The 16,445-nt window shown below is 49.4% G+C and overlaps 1 protein-coding gene across 5 annotated transcripts in view; it reads right to left on the bottom strand.

Annotated features, from left to right (window-relative positions):
• ATP2B3 (ATPase plasma membrane Ca2+ transporting 3) overlaps nt 1-14,440 on the bottom strand; it is a 147,819-nt gene extending 133,379 nt beyond the window's left edge. For all 5 annotated transcript variants that reach the window (XM_063119380.1, XM_063119376.1, XM_063119377.1 and 2 more), the window contains exon 1: nt 14,364-14,440. The gene's annotated coding sequence lies outside the window, so the exon portion shown is untranslated. The remainder of the gene's footprint in view (nt 1-14,363) is intronic.
• Nucleotides 14,441-16,445: the final 2,005 nt, after the last annotated feature.

The raw sequence follows: 16,445 nt of genomic DNA, 5'->3' as shown, positions 1-16,445 counted from the left end.
CCCCTGCGCTAGAGGAATGTGCAGCTATCATGATGGGGCCCTGGGGCAAGAGGTGGCCTCCATTGGAGTATGGTGAGGCCAAGCAAATTTGGGGGTTTATAAAACCCAATGAATTCTGACCAGAAAGCTACAGAAGGGCCCTGTGGCTGTCAGTCTTCCAAATGGGTCAGGCTGCATCTCCCATCATCCCAATATTGGTTGGATGGCTGGGGATGATGGGAGCTGTAGTCCAGCTTATCTGAAGGACAACGGTTTAGGGATGGCTGCTCTAGAGCAGGGGAAACCCTCCAGTGGAACACAGGAAACACCATTGTACCTGGTCAGGCTATTTCTCTCTCTCTTATCATAGAAATGAAGAATTTCTTCCAGTGGCAAAAGAAAGCAACTGTGGTCGGGTGCAGAATGCTGGCATCCAGTTTAGTGGAAGCATGGGGGGGGGGGGGGCAGTAAGATACCATATTTAAAGACTTAAAATAACTATTGACCGTACTTTGGAATGTTGCTAGAGGAGATGGAGGCAACTCTTAAGTCCTAAAAAGAGACATACCAGGGCACAGGCCTTCCTGGGAGCCTTGGCTTGTGTAGGGACTGGGGACAGGCTACATATTCTTGACTAGGAGGGAAAGGCACTCTGTACATGCTCAGAGGGATTTAGATCCCTCTACTCAGATCATTTAAATTCTCATGATTTAGAGAAATGAAATGGTGGTCACAGAAGATTATTTCTCTCATGTACAAACAGCTTGTAGCCCTTCTACTTATGGAAACGTAAGGTGGAAAAACTGTGCTGTGATTTCTTCGCACAGCGCATAGTTAAACTATGAAATTCACTACCACAAGATGCAGAGACGGCCACCAATTTGGATGGCTTTAAAAGACGTTTGGATAAATTCCTGGAGGAGAAGGCTATCAATGGCTACTAGTCCTGACGGCTATGTGCTACCTCCGGTATCTGATCAGTAAGCCTATATACACCAGTTGCTGGGAAACATGGGTGGGAGGGTGCTGTTGCACCCGTGTCCTGTTTGTGGGTTCCTGGTTGACAGCTGTTTGACCACGGTGTCAACAGAGTGCTGGACTAGATGGACCCTTAGTTTGATCCAACAGGGCTCCTCTTAGGAAAACACACAGGCAATATTTGACCCAGTCTCTCAACCCACTTTTGCTCTCCATTATTCTGGCTAATAAATCCAAATAACAAGCACTTGGCATTTATATTTTAGTTTTATTAAAGCAATTTAATAAATTAAATGATCGCCATTTATACAATAACAGAGCATTTGTATTTAGATAGATTGATGGTGCTATATAAATAAATAATAATAAATAATAATTTGCTGTTTCACACTTAATTAGGCTGCATTCCCTCCCTCACCACCCCTTTACTTGTAAAGTGCAAAGATGTCTCAAGACAGCAAAAAGAGTAAACCACAAGTGTGGTAAAAGATTATGGGGCATATTAAAAGTGGCCTCACATGGCATAAAAGCCAAGAGTTTACCTACCCTAGGTCTAATCCTGACTACAACAGCTCTGGTCTCATGCTGAGACCTTGCCCCAATTGCTAATGGAGACCCTTAAACTCAATCGGCCTGGGATAACTGGCCCTTAGACACATTTGTTGTTGTTGTTGTTGTTATTATTATTATTATTATTTATATAGCAGGCTGGACGGAGGGCTGGTCTAGAATCCAAGGGCCCTGGGTTGTTCTCAGTAGTGTGAGTGTATCGATACACTGACTTCTCCCATTGAGCAGTACTAGAGTGACCATATGAAAAGGAGGACAGGGATCCTGTATCTTTAACAGTTGCATTGAAAAGGGAATTTCAGCAGGTGTCATTTGTATATATGGAGAACCTGGTGAAATTCCCTCTTCATCACAACTGTTAAAGCTGCAGGGGCTATACTAGAGTGACCAGATTTAAAAGAGGGCAGGGCACCTGTAGCTTTAACTGTTGTGATGAAGAGGGAATTTCACCAGGTTCTCCATATATACAAACGGGATCTGCAGAAATTCCCTTTTCAATACAACTGTTAAAGATACAGGAGCCCTGTCCTCCTTTTCATATGGCCACCCTAAGCAGTACCATTGTCCCCTGTAATATGTTCCCCTTCCTGAAAATAACAGAAAAGCTGCAGGGGTGGAGGACCGATTAAGATGGTCCGCCCCAGGAGGCTGATGGATCCGAATGGTTTCCTAATGGCTCTTGGGGATTTTCCTGTTGCCTCGGCAGGTGATTCTGTCGATGCCCTGGTTGATCTCTGGAATACAGAGATGGCCAGGGCAGTGGACACGATTGCTCCTGAGCGCCCTCTCTCACGTTGTGGAGCCACACCAGCCCCCTGGTTTTCCAGTGAGCTGGCAGCAATGAAATGAGTGAGACGGAGGCTAGAGCAATGTTGGCGGAAAACTTGGAGTGAATCTGATCAAACACAGGCTAGAGCCTATTTGAAGGCCTACTCTGTGGCAATTCGGGCAGCGAAAAAACTTTTTCTCTCTGCCGCTATTGCGTCTGCAAAGAGCTGTCCAGCAGAGCTGTTTCAGGTGGTCAGAGGCCTTCTACACTCTGGCCCCCAAAAAGTGATTTCAGACCTTTCAACAGCCTGTTGTGACCAATTTGCCCAGCACTTTGCAGACAAAATCGCTCAGATCCGCTCTGACTTGGATGCTATTGTTGATGCAGATCCAGTGGATGTAGCTTTGGCACCTGCTTGTCCAGTATTATTGGATACCTTTCAATTTGCACAGTCCGATGATATGGACAGGGTCCTTGGATTGGTGAGAGCCACCACGTGTATACTAGATCCTTGCCCTTCCTGGCTTATAAAAGCTGCCAGAGGGGGACTGGCTGAGTGGGTAAATGGAGTGGTCAATGCCTCCCTTCACCGAGGAAGGGTCCCAGCCTGTTTGAAGGAGGCAGTGGTAAGACCCACACTGAAAAAGCCCTCCACTGTATTGGATAACTACCGACCAGTCTCCAACATCCCATTTTTGGGCAAGGTATTGGAGCGTGTGGTGGCCTCCCAACTCCAGGGATTCCTGGATGAGACGGATTATCTAGATCCATTTCAATCTGGCTTCAGGCCTGGTTATGGGACAGAAACAGCTTTGGTCGCCTTGGTGGATGATCTTCGCCGGGAACTGGACAGGGGGAGTGTGTCCCTGCTGGTTCTGCTGGACCTCTCAGCGGCGTTCGATACCATCGACCATGGTATCCTTCTGGGCCGCCTTGCTGGGATGGGTCTTGGAGGCACTGTTTTACAGTGGCTCCATTCCTTCCTGGATGGACGGACCCAGAAGGTGGTACTGGGGGACTCCTGTTCGACTCCTTGGCCATTGGCCTGTGGAGTCCCTCAGGGCTCTGTTTTGTCTCCCATGCTATTTAACATATACATGAAACCGTTGGGAGAGGTTATCCGGAGTTGTGGGGTGCGGTGCCACCAGTACGCTGATGACACCCAACTCTACTACTCCTTTCCACCCAATTCCAAGGAAGCAGTTTCTGTGCTAAACCGCTGTTTGTTGGCAGTAATGGATTGGATGAGGGCGAACAAATTGAAGCTTAATCCAGATAAGACAGAGGTGCTCCTGGTCAGTCGAAAGGCAGATCAGGGAATAGGGATTCAGCTTGTGTTGGATGGGGTTACACTCCCCCTGAAGACGCAGGTCCGCAGCTTGGGTGTACTTCTGGATTCAGCCCTGAGCCTGGATGCCCAGGTTTCGGCGGTGGCCAGGAGTTCATTTGCAGAGTTAAAGCTAGTGCGCCAGCTGTGCCCGTTCCTAGAGATGTCGGACCTGGCCACGGTGACACATGCCTTAGTTACATCCCGATTGGATTACTGTAACACGCTCTACGTGGGGCTGCCTTTGAAGAGTGTTCGGAAACTCCAGCTGGTTCAAAGAGCTGTAGCCAGATTGTTGACCGGGGCTGGTTATAGGGAGCACACAACTCCCCTGTTAAAACAGCTCCACTGGCTTCCAGTCTGTTTCCGGGCACAATTCAAAGTGCTGGTTATGACCTATAAAGCTCTATATGGTTCGGGTCCAGGTTATTTGAAAGAACGTATTCTCCCTTATGAGCCTGCCCGTGCTTTGAGATCTTCTGGAGAGGCCCTTCTTTTAGTCCCACCTTCTTCACAGGCACGCTTGGTGGGAACATGGGAGAGGGCCTTCTCGGTGGCTGCTCCGGTGCTCTGGAACTCTCTTCCCGGGGAGGCTAGGCTGGATCCCTTCTTGATGGGCTTTCAGAAGCAGGCTAAAACTTTTTTGTTCAAGCAGGCCTTTGGAGAATAATCCAGCCCTCCATCTATGTTAATGTCTTATAATTTTGTTGTGAATTTTTTAATTGTTTATGGTTTTGTTTCCCTCCCCCCCCCATGTATATTTTAAACTTTGTAAGGCCGCCTTGAGGCCCAGCATTGGGCAAAAGGCGGGATACAAATAAATATAATAATAATAATAATAATAATAATAATAATAATAATAGCTCCCTGAGGATGCACAAAGGGCTCTTTCTTTACAACTAAAACAACTTCAGCCCAGCCACGTGCGCGCGCACACACACACACACACACACACACACACACTTAAGGATCAGAGCTTTCTTCCAAGGCAGTTGATAAGCAATGGCCACCTTGACTGTAATTTTTCTTGATAGAAAGGAACAAACCAAATAAATAAATAAATAAAGGCTCCCAGATGCCCTGCTATGGCTGAATCAGACTCAGCATTGAAGCAATTGATGGGGAAATCCAAAGAATTAGGCCACAAAGAAAGCAAAGAGGCCACAAAGCAAGTTCCAGGCCAGTATGGGATCAGGCTAAGAGAGGAGTGCTCCAGATACAAGCAAAGATCAAGGCACAACCAAGTAGTGAATTACCATACACCATCCAGAAGCAGAGCCAAACTGGAGTCAAATGGTCAGTAGCACAGAAGATCATTCACAATGCAAAGCCCAGAAACTGATGAATCACATTATTCTAGCACTGGCTAGGCTGTAACTGGAGGCTTATTTAGCCAGAGCTTCCTGAGCCCCACCCAGAACTCAGTTGCAGTGTGTATTACAAGCACTGGCAAAAGACCTACTCAGAAGGGCCTTGCTTCTGAGGAGTCACTTCTGTAATTGAACACTCCTTCTTAGGGGAGCCCTTTCGGCCTCCAGGGCCTAGGTAGTTGCCCCGCCTCTGCCTCAGAGGTGGAACTCCCCTCCTCCTACAGGAAATGGACCAACGGTGATCTCCTCTGAGGGCCCAAGCTCCCTCAGGTCTCCTGCCATGGGTGTCTCTTTGGTGTTAGCTAGAGGAGGATTCCTCTAGCAAAGGCGTCACACCATGCCATTTCTGAACACTACCATCTCTCTTTCTCTCTCTCTCTCTCTCTCTCTCTCTCTGAAGAAATTAAGCTCTGCCTATACCTACCTTGACAGCATTGTGAGAGAATGCAGTACAATTGTAGAGTGTTTTTTGGTTTGTTTTAAATTTAGGCATTTGGATTATGGAGGTACCCTGTATCACTACGAAATCTTATGCCAGTATGCCAGGGGTGGAGAGGCTGAGCCCCTCAAATTGTTGATGAACAACTACTGTTCTCATCATGTCTCCCACTGGCCAGGTTGCCTGGAGCTGATGGGAACTGAACTCCAATGACATCTGGAGGGATACACGTTCCCCAGCCCTGTAGTGTGCTGTACCTGGGGTCCCTTCCACACAATATTTTACGAGTATGCCTAAGGCTGCAATCCTATGCCCATTTACCTGGAAGTAAGTTCCAACAAACTCAGTGGGATTTATTTCTGACTACACATGTAAATATTGCACTTTTTTTTTTTTTTTTAAAGTGAACATTTCAAAACATTTTCGGTGTGACAAAACTGGTGTTTGAGAATGCACATCTCCTACAGGTACACTCCTCAATGAGCTGGGATTAACTCTTGTGTGGAGTGTACACTTAGTGAGATCAGGGCCTATTGCCATGTATTACGAGGAATGTCCGGGTCCCTGCATGCTTTCGCCATTGACCTCTCCTATTCTGCCCCAAACTCCCAATCTGTGAAAGAGGGATAAATAGGCAGGAAAGATGCCAGAGCGGCCTCCTCAGCTGCAAGGTCAGCCTGAGCTTACTCCCAGCTTCCCAAATGAAATGATGGATGTGTGTTACCAGCCAGCCAAATGCTGGCTCGGTTGCCCCCTCCCTCTTTTGATTCAGGCAGGTGCCTCATTCACCTCCCCCCTTATTTTTATAAGCACCATGTGCACCTTCATACATTTATCCATTCATTTGTCGCCTTAATTAAAAATAAAATACGGACCTGGATTTGTTTGTTTTTTGAAGCATAAAGCTGCTCTCATGATGCCCAACCAAGCAGCACCCTACGTAACTAACTTCTGCTTCAATCTTGTGTTTTCCTCCTGACACACACCCCTCCCAGCAAGGTCAAATCTGTCTTCACCCACAAATTCTGCCCACAACTTTGCTGTGGCCAGAGCTGCGACCGCGTTGGGCGCCTTGGTCTGCCCTGGATTGAAATTGGCATTGCCTACCTAAATGATGTATGAGCCGTTGATAATGGAGAGGCCGGGCTGGCGGTATTCAGCAGAAAGGGGGTGGGGGGTGGGGAGAGCAAGCCCCATCAGTCATGCACTGAGCCCCAGCAAGCGCCAAGTAAGAGGATCAAGTGTAAGAGAGAGTGCATTAGGAACGGACAGTCCACTCCACAGCGGCATCTGTAATGATGGATGAGGATAAGCCCTGGATGAAAGGAGGCGGAAGATCGGGGGTCCTCTCAGCATGGTGGATCACTTGAGATCACAGACTGGAAGGGGAAAGGGGGGAGTATTCTTCTCCTCTTCCTCTTCACCCATTTCAGGTACCAGCAGGGCTCCACCAACAGTCACTCCAAGCAGCCCCTTAGCTCCTCCTGAGGATGTAAACCCTTCTGGGTCTTTCCCCAGGCATCAGACAAACTCTGTTCTTGCTTGTGTGACTCACCAGTCTTGCTCCAGGTATCTCTGCCTGCCTGTTCCTCCCTGCATTCTACCCCACCATTGCCAGCTTGACTGCCTGCATCCTGATAGGCGGCTGTAGCCCTGGCCTGCAGTTGATTCTGCTTTTGAGAGTGGCCTTCCTGTGCAAGAGGGCATTGCTAGGCTTGGCCCCACGAGGCCCGGGCCCCAGAACTATTCCACAGAGCCCCAAGTATCCATTGGTACCAATGGAAGGTTTTTGTCTCAGCTTATTTGCCATGCAGGGGACAATGTGCAAAAAGGGATTGCAGATGGGGAGGGAAGGGTAAACGCTCCCCTCCTCCAAGCTGCAAGAGCCTTCAATCTTCCCTTGCATGGCAATTAAGCTGGGGGGGGGGTCATTTCCCATTGGTTCAGGATGATCTGAGTCAGGGTGAAAATTAATTGAAGAACTTATTTTGTTTTTGGATGATTTGAATGAGAAATTAATTGGCTGGCTTTGTGTACTGTGAAATTTAAATAAGTCCTAGTAATCATTTCTAAATTTGCATATATAGATATCATATGCAGATTTTATGCAGATTTGTGGACCAATTTCAAGTGCCAGCAATGCCCCTGGCCCTGTGTATCTGCTCCAGTGTACTACCGTCCAACTCTGGCCCCTATCCTGCCAGGACTCCTTATGCCTGACTGCCTATGGCCCAGCACTGATGGCGAGTCTGAAATTAGTGAGACCAAGTTCCAACTCCTGCCCCAAGACAGAATCCTACACAGATTCACCCCCATCATCCAGATCATGGTGACTACAGAGAACAGAAGCAAAAAAACCCACATACCACACAGAAGTATCCTGCATAAGCAGAGAGCTCCAGATGACTTAAGCAAGTGAGCCAACCCATATGCTATAATGAGGGCTGTGCGCATCCTACGATTCCATGGAAGTGAAGAAAAGCCACAAAAATGTGGCACTTGCTCAAGAACTCAGCTTCCGAGGGACTCCAGATTTCATGTATGAAAGCCAAGTTCCTAGCCCTTATGTTGAACGTGAGGGCAGTGCTCAGTAAAATCTTTCTAGAAGCCAGACTCCTGAAAGATTTCAGGTGCCCGGATAGAGGGGTGCCCTACATAGCTCCTTTCCTCTCCCCATAGCTATGGAAAAACAGAATAAATTATGCAAAACAGTAGAAATGAATTTGCATATTTATATAGGTCAAAGAATTCAGCTTCTCAGTGCAGAATTCTTGAGGGTTCCAGGAAGCAGGCGAGGCAGGGGGGTTAGCACAAAGATCATACATCACTTTCATTATATCGAAATATATACTCTCTGTCCTTGGATCACAAGGCATTCTGATCATGGTGAAAAATCCCTTCCCAGATAAAACTAATCAGTCAGATTCATTGAGCGCCCATGCCAATTGGGCTGGATGAACTATAGGGGACAAACGCCATTCTGCTGCAAAATATTAACATTTACAGAAGAGGGGGCCACTACTAGGTTGCTTGGGCTAGTACAAAATACTTGGCTTGTTTGTGGTGTTAATACAATTCTAACTTATTGTTACAGATTTACAGCCTTTTAAAAAAGACTTCTACCAGTGCACACGTCTATGTGCCTTGCAACATGGATTGATGCATGGATGGTTAGAACACATGCCAGAGGATAGGTACGTGGAGATGTTGGTTGGCATTGAAGGAAGAATGGGCATGACTGGTAATTTGGGTTTACCAATGGATGTGTCCATTGAGCTGGAGGTTATGGCAGACCACATGCTTTGCGAGCAGGTTCGATCCCTGTAGTCTGGCGTAGGGGATCATAGGGGTGGGTGAGTAGGGAACAGCTGTAAGCCCATGAGAGCAAAAGACAGAGGTAATCGCTACATGATTTGGGTCACACAGGCAAGGATCAAGTAGCCAGGGAATAGTTATCTGGGACTAGAAGCTAGAGAGCCACTTGGATCTCTGCATATTTGGATCCCAGAAACATTTTTGGGCATAGAAGAAATAAAGTACATGTGCAACTCAGAAAAATATCAAAGCCCACACAGTCACAGGCCTCAGGGGCCCTGGACTAGATTGCTGAATGGCTGCCCACAGCCCATGGCCTAGCCACAGTAGACCTAACACAAGTTAGACCAAAGATTAAGAAAACCACAAGAGTTCTGTTCAACCCCCTAATTTCATCTCCACTATACATATGGAAAATCCTCCAAGAACGGGATGTTTTCTGGGGTTGAATCATCTAAATAGTACCAATAGAAACATCTATCTTCCACCCCAATCTTTTGCGTAATAGCCTCTGGCCTGGACAGATTATATAAACCAAATAACAACGAAAGAGACCACGATGGTATAAAGTTAGGAGAATTCGGTGGCAAGGGAGATATTATAACTGTGTCTTTTAGGGATGGAGGCACTCCCATCACCAATGTTTCAGGGTACATAGGTTTATTGCTCAGGAACACTTCTAGTGTATATTATAGGGTTCTGTGCACAAGAGGATTATTGCTGCAAGCATTTAAATGGCCCCATGTACTTCATATCTGTGCCAAATGTGCAAATCCCTTTGGTTTTGTATTTTTAAGGGCTGAGATGATGAGTGTGATTAATATTATTAAACACCGAGAAAGCGCCTAAAATATTCTAAGGCCTATACAGACATGAAAAAGAAGCATCTAAAAGAACCACAGCAAAGACTCTTACAAATACACCATTTGCTGGTTTGTTCTTTGCAAACGAATATTGAATATATATACAATAGCAGGCCTTGTACCTTGGGGGAAATCTTGCTGTCATCCCCAGCCCCCCCAATCTGAAAATGTGTCCGGGATGTTGACACAGAACAGCCAACTGTAGAAAACGTTCCCAGCCTGGTGCTCTCCAGATGTATTGGACTACAATTCCCAGCATGCTCCAGCCAGCCAGGGCACCAGGTTGGGAAAAGCCGCCCTGAGGTCCCAGTGATAATAGGGTGGGATACAAGTGTTTTAATAAAATAAATAAATAAATAAATAAAACATTAAATAAATAAAAGCTAAACCACTCTAGCCTGCTCTAAGTGGGAGGGGGTGGGAAGGCATTGTTTGACTGTTCTGGGACTGGAGATAGTAACGGGAGAAGGCGACATCAAGAAAGAAAATGAGTGGGGTATATGAGCAGGTTACTTAATACAGGGTTATATAAGGAGAGAGAAAGAAAAGATGTAGGTGGGTGCTAAGTTTCTGGAACTAAACATGGTTCTTATGGAGAAGGCTAAAATGCAATAATAGCCGTAGAAATGTCTTCGAGGTCATTAAAACGGGATCCTTCACAAGGACAGGTCAAATTAGATTAGAGGGATGGGCAGACTAGGATTCCTTTCCACCCCTAAATGCTTCGCTCTCCATCTTAACAGTGATGAGTGTTGATAGGGGCCATGGTAGGCTTGCAAGGGATTTCACAAACCCTGGAATTGGATGCTGATGGCAGTATGTTAAAGAGAGATGTGTTCAGAAAATAAGAAACAGAGGTGTATAGAAACACATGACGATAAAGTGTGTGTATATGGATGGATAAGCAGAATTTATATTAAAATATATGAAATGTATACAGTGTCAACAAGAGAAGCAAAGCCTGGCTTATACACTTACCAGGCTGATGAAGAAGACTGTAGTCCACAAATACTTGAGCCAGAAGTAGGCAACTTGTGGTCCTCCAGATATTGGCCTACAGCTTCCAACAGCTCCTGCTAGTGTAGCCAATGGGGAGGGATCATTGGAGCTGTAGGCTAAAACATCTGGAGGGTCACAAGTTTCCCACTCCTGGCTTATGCCATAACAAATGTGTCCCTCTTTAAGGTACTACAAGATTCTTAGTATTTATTTTTTGCTGCAGCATGGCTAGCCTCCCCTGCTGGAAGTTGTTTCCAGACGGGTAGTCCTCTTCACGGGGTGGAGCCATGGGGCACCTGGCCCTCCTCTCCACCACACAACATAAAATGTGAGGAAGAGCTGCATTCACCTGATTTATATGGAAGTAGAGGCAATCCATGCGAGCTCCCCCTCTTTATTTGAGGGCAAGGATGGTGTGAGCCCGGCCTCCCCACGGAGTGTCTTCCTCACACATTCCTAACACATCCTGCTGTATGTGCGGTGGAGGGAAAGGGCATAATTCTGCTCCTTCGAACCACGTAAAAAAGACTGCTGGGCTGGTAAAGGTATGAGAACCTAATTTTAGAAGGCCATCATCCTTCTAAAATCCAGGACCCACCTTTAACTTGCAACACAGGATCCACTCTTCATTTTGATCTTATATATTGGTCTTATTTTCACTTCTTCACTGTATGTGGATTTGATATCTCCTCTTTTTCTATTTCTCTGCCAGCCTTTTCTCCTTCTCTTTCCCTTTCATTTCCCCTCCTCCTCCTCTTCTTTCTCTCCCCACCCCCACTCCAAAAGATGGTTGCGGCACCACTGGTGCAAGCCACGTGCCCTAGTTAGGAGTTCAGCAGCAGTGTCCTCTCTTGCTTGTTCTCAGCCTCTGGCATCCAGTGATACACTGCCTCGGAATGTGGAAGTTCCATTTCACACTCCCCTGGCTAACACAAGCCTTCGACACACCTCTCTCCCTCCACGACTTAAAGTCATCTCTCAGCCAATCTTGTGGGAGCAAATTCCATCAGTGAATTACGAACTGAGCGAAGGGACCACCTGCCAATCCGTTTCATTGGGTGACCCACAGTAGAGGAGGAAGGCATTTTGGGGAATAGGTAGGTCAACATCAGAGGTAGGGGGTTCTCCACCACCATCACCGCCCCGGGAAGGACAAGGCGCACACCTCAAGCCCTCAAGACGCCATGATCCCCAGCTACCCGTGCGTCCCAGAGTCCTGTGGGTCCTTCTGCCCCCTCCCCAGTCCACCGTTGCCGCGTGGGCCAAGCTCAGCTCCCTCTTCGCTCAGCTCCTCCCGTCCTGCTGCCCGCCCTCTGCCAAACTCTTCCCCAGCTCCGCGCGCCCGCTGCCACTCAGGCCCGCTCGGCCAATCAGGGGCGGGAAAAGGCAGCCCCGGCAGCCTGTGGATCCCGCCCCCTCCCCTGCAGTTGCCTTGAAAAAAGCCAGAGCCGGAACGCGCCATCCTTGCCATCCCGAGCAATGCGCCAAAGCGCGGAGCAGGCGCTCGCCGGTGTCCTTGGCGAGCCGCGGGCGGACCTGGCGACCGCGCAGGGCCCAGCGCCGCGGGCCCGTCCAGCCTCCTCCTCGCGCTCTCCCCACCACGGCCCCAGAGGGGCTACCTAGAAAGCCGAGAAGGCGTAGAGCAGCCTTCCCCAAGCCGGCTAGCGCCCTCCAGATGTCACGGACTACGGCTCCCATTTTCCCCTGACCGGTGACTAGACTGATGGGAGTTGTAGTTCGGAACATTTGGAAGGCGGCAGGTGGGGGAAGGGTGATGGGAGAGTGATGTTGCCCATTCTCATTTGGGATGACACGAGGGGGGCGGGGGAATCGAGGGAGGATTAGACAAACGCCCCCTGGCAGTGGCGGCTAAATGGAGCCTCCCTGTTCAGGCAGCAGACCTCGCTGTCAGTACCAGAGGCGGTGGGGGTGGGGGGACAAGCCACAAAAGGGTGCCCACGTCCTCTTCCTTCTTGCCCTACTTCCGAGCTTCCCAGAGAGGCATCCGGCTGCGCTAGGGGGACCTTTGGATCTGACCCGGGCCAGCCAAGGCCGTTACGCTTTTCTGTTGCTGCCCCCTGGCTTACCTCTGCTTGAAACCCCCGCCTTCCCCCCAGATCTATCCTCTTCCTGCGTCGCTCCTTAGAGGCCATTCTTGACCCACCCTCGTTTACTTCAGCCGCGAAGTTCCCCCTCTATCGATCCATGGTAGTAGCATCCATTCCCTCTCCTTCCTTCCATCCATCCACCCGCTTTGCCCTCTACGTTCTCTCTTTTTCTCCAGCTATTAATTCATCCATTCTTTTATCCCTTTTCTTTTCACCTATCCAGGGGAGGCTGGTGGCTCTGATGCCAGTAGGGCAGTGAATCCGCGCTGGGCCTTAGCCAGAACCTGTCAGAACCCTAAAGAGGTGCTGAAGCTATTTGGGGCGTTCAGCACCTTGGATAGCTCCTTCAGAATTCTGGCTGGAACCCAGAGGGGATTCACAGCCCCACTGACATCGCAGCCACCCGTCACCACTGATCCAACCCGTCACTCCATCCACCCCCTTCACCCTCGATTCTCTCTCGCCCTCTCTTAGCTCAAACCAGGGCCCAGGCCACTGGAAGAAGCTGCCAGAGCCAAAAGAGTAGCGAGAGACCCTTTCACACACACAGCACATTCACAAGCTCTTATTCTCCACCTCTCCTTCCATTAATTAACCAAAGGATGAGGGGGGGGAGTGAGAGCAGAAGCCCCCATAGGGGAGCAAGGATGGGGAGGCGTCGCGCTGGCGGCAGCTCGCTCGCTCCCCAGCCCAGTCCTGCCCCCCGTTTCATGCAGGTACATCGCTGCAGTGGGTGGGTGGGTGGGTGATCCCCATTGGGTTGGAAATACGCCCCCCTCCACCTACCCACCCACACCCCCTTAGCTGATCTGGCCAGGTACGTCACTGGCGCTCCCTCCTTCTCTTGCTCCCCTTTCCCTGCATGTGCGCGCGCACTCTCTCTCTCTCTCTCTCTCTCTCTCTCTCTCTCTCTCTCTCTCTCTCTCTCTCTCTCTCTCTTTCACACACACACACACACACACGCCAGGAATACGTCGCTGTCACCTTGAGATGCCGGCAGCCAGGAGTTGCAAGGTGCATGGGTTGAGAGAAATCCACGCCAAGGGGTCAATGCGGGAGGCCGGGAAAGGAAGAGAGAAGATGGGAGTGGGGGGTGGGGGCGGGCAAACGGGCTTGGAAACCCCCACCAACATCCACAGATCTCCAATCTCCGCTCCCCCCCTTCCTTCCCTGCATACCAACGATCGACCTAAGCTGGAGCAGCTTTCGAACGCTGCGTCCTCCAAGTCTTCTACGAAACGCCTCTCTTCACCACCCGGTCAGAGGATGCGGGCAGGCAGAGGAAGCAGCTGAGGATTTATTTTATTGTCCAAAAAGCCATTCGACCCCCGCCAAGGCTCCCTTTCTGCAGTAGCTGCTTCCCCACGCCATCCCAACCGCATTCCGCCGCCCCCAACCCTCCCCCCCCCCACCGCCGCCGCACATATCTGCATTACATATGACGGAGGCTGCCCGGATTCCCTCCTCAGGAGGAAGGGGGGGGGAGAGGAATCTTTCATCAGCCCCCATCAGACTCTATGTTTTTTATATTCTTATTTGGGAAGGGGGGAGCAAACAAGATTTCCCATCTCTCCCCGCCGCCACAGCCGCCCCCTTCGGCCCCAATCCCCGAAAAAGAGAAGGACTCCCCGTGAGGAGGTACTCACCAGGCCATGCTAGAAGCGAGGAGAGACTGAGGTGGGGAGACAGGAGGGAGCGGGTAGGGAATCCGCTGCGGGGAGAAGAGAAGATGCAGCGTGGGGCGAAATTGCGGGTCTCTCTCTCTCTCGGCCGGGATCCAGCCGAGAGGAGGGGAAGGGGGGAACTTCTTCGGCCTAATTTGCCCCCTCAAGAGAGGATCGGTGGGAAGGGGACAGGGCAAGGGTGGGGGGGAGCCAGTTGTCTACAGCCCCGGGGATGCTGCGGCTGACATCGCAGTGCCTACATCCTGCAAGGATGGAGAGGGCTCGCCGAGCGCTGGTCCAGCTGCAAATCTCAGCAGAGGGGGGAGGGGGAGGCAGGGGAAGGAGGAGGGCAGCCGCGGCGGAGTGGGGGGGGAGATGGGAAAGGAGGGCTGGAGCCAATCGTAGATCTCAGCCTCCTGCCCCCTCCACCTCACGCAGCCAGATCCGTCCCCCCAACGCCTCCTTGCCCCCCCCACTTCCCCAAATCCAGAGACACCTATGAATGTATAGACGGAATTCACGAATGGTTGCTCCCCCCTCCCTCCTGTCCGGGAGATGGTACATTCCAAGCGGCCTCTCTCCATCACTGAAGGATGCAGGGATGCAGCGATGGAAGGGCGATCGCCTCGGCGGGGATGGTGCCTGTCCCTGTAGCGTCCCAGCCATAGGCACGCAGTCATCGCTCAGGCAGGCAGCTCCGGATACATAAGTGGTGGTGGTGGTGGTGGCGATGGGTGAGGGAGGTTGAGGGAAGAGCGTCATTTCTGGAAATCAGGTGGGAAATAGGACAAGAACAGAGAACAGGGGTAGGAAGCCCAGGGAGGGCAAGCGGCAACATAGATATATTTCTATTCTTAATTTCCAACCCCCACCCCGTCGGACTCATCCCTGCCTAGAAGCCTTGTTAGTCTGTACAGAAAAGAAGGGGGGAAGGGGGGGGAAAGTCTTGCGGCACCTTAAAAGCTCACAGTTTTATTGTGACATAACGGTTTGTGGGCTAGAGCCCACTTCATCTGATGCATGAAGTGTTATCTTCAATCCCCAGCTCGGTGCAGGGGGAAAGAATGAGAAACTGTGCGGGCAAAAGGCCATGAAATGCAAGTGAAACATTCTTAGGACATGTTTTATCCCCTCCTTTTATATATATATATATATATATATATATATATATATATATATATATTCTCTTAGTATTGATACAATCCTTCATGAAAGTTATACAGTCTCAGTAAACCAACTTTGTAAGGCAGGATTATTATTCAAAACACTAAATGGGAGCTGAGAAAATAGGCTGAAGGGGTCAGTGATGAAGGGAACGTACTCTGTGCATGTTTGGAAACACTACATACACTGAGGGCACAATCCTGTGCATGTTTAGACAGAAAAAGTTCTACAACTCCCAGAATTCCCCAGCCATAAGATTGTGCCCTAAGTTCCTGTGGCATTCCCAGGAAGTTTTGGGGTTGTGCCTTGGCACAACTTGAGCTCCCATTCCCCCCCACTTTAATCTTCGCAACAACTCTGCAAGGAGCGTATTGGGCTGAGAGATAGTGACTTATACCCAAGGCCATTCAGTGAGCAACATAGCTGAGTTGGGATTTGAACCCAGGCCTTTCTCATCCAAATCTAAAACTCATATTTGCATTTCAGTGCCACAAGTAAGAGCAGGGGAGAACCAGTTATGATGGCCACATGTAATTGGGAAGAGGACTTCTGTAACTATTTATGATGGGACTAGTCAGAAAAACGACCTATGCCAACATTTACCCCTTTCTGCATTACCATGATGAAAAGGTAGAGCAGGGTGCCCAACCCTTTGGGCTGGTGAGCACATTTAGAACGTTGAGAGTGTGTTGTGGACACTCTCACAAAATGGCTGCCACGATGTGCATGGCCAGTCACAGGACACTAAATTCACAGGAGGCAATCAGGCAAAACTAAAAGTAAGAAACTTTCTCAAGAACCTAATTACAAGAGCAAAGGTGTGTGGCATGAGTGTCTGAGTTCCAAAACACGAAACCACTCTTTTGAACCCACAGTGTTCTGCTCCAACACCTTTCGCTA

Source organism: Elgaria multicarinata, chromosome 3, assembly GCF_023053635.1.
Source record: "Elgaria multicarinata webbii isolate HBS135686 ecotype San Diego chromosome 3, rElgMul1.1.pri, whole genome shotgun sequence".
Taxonomy (NCBI): Eukaryota; Metazoa; Chordata; class Lepidosauria; order Squamata; family Anguidae; genus Elgaria; species Elgaria multicarinata.
Note: the sequence above shows the minus strand (reverse complement) of the source record. Positions and strands in the feature narration are given on the sequence as shown.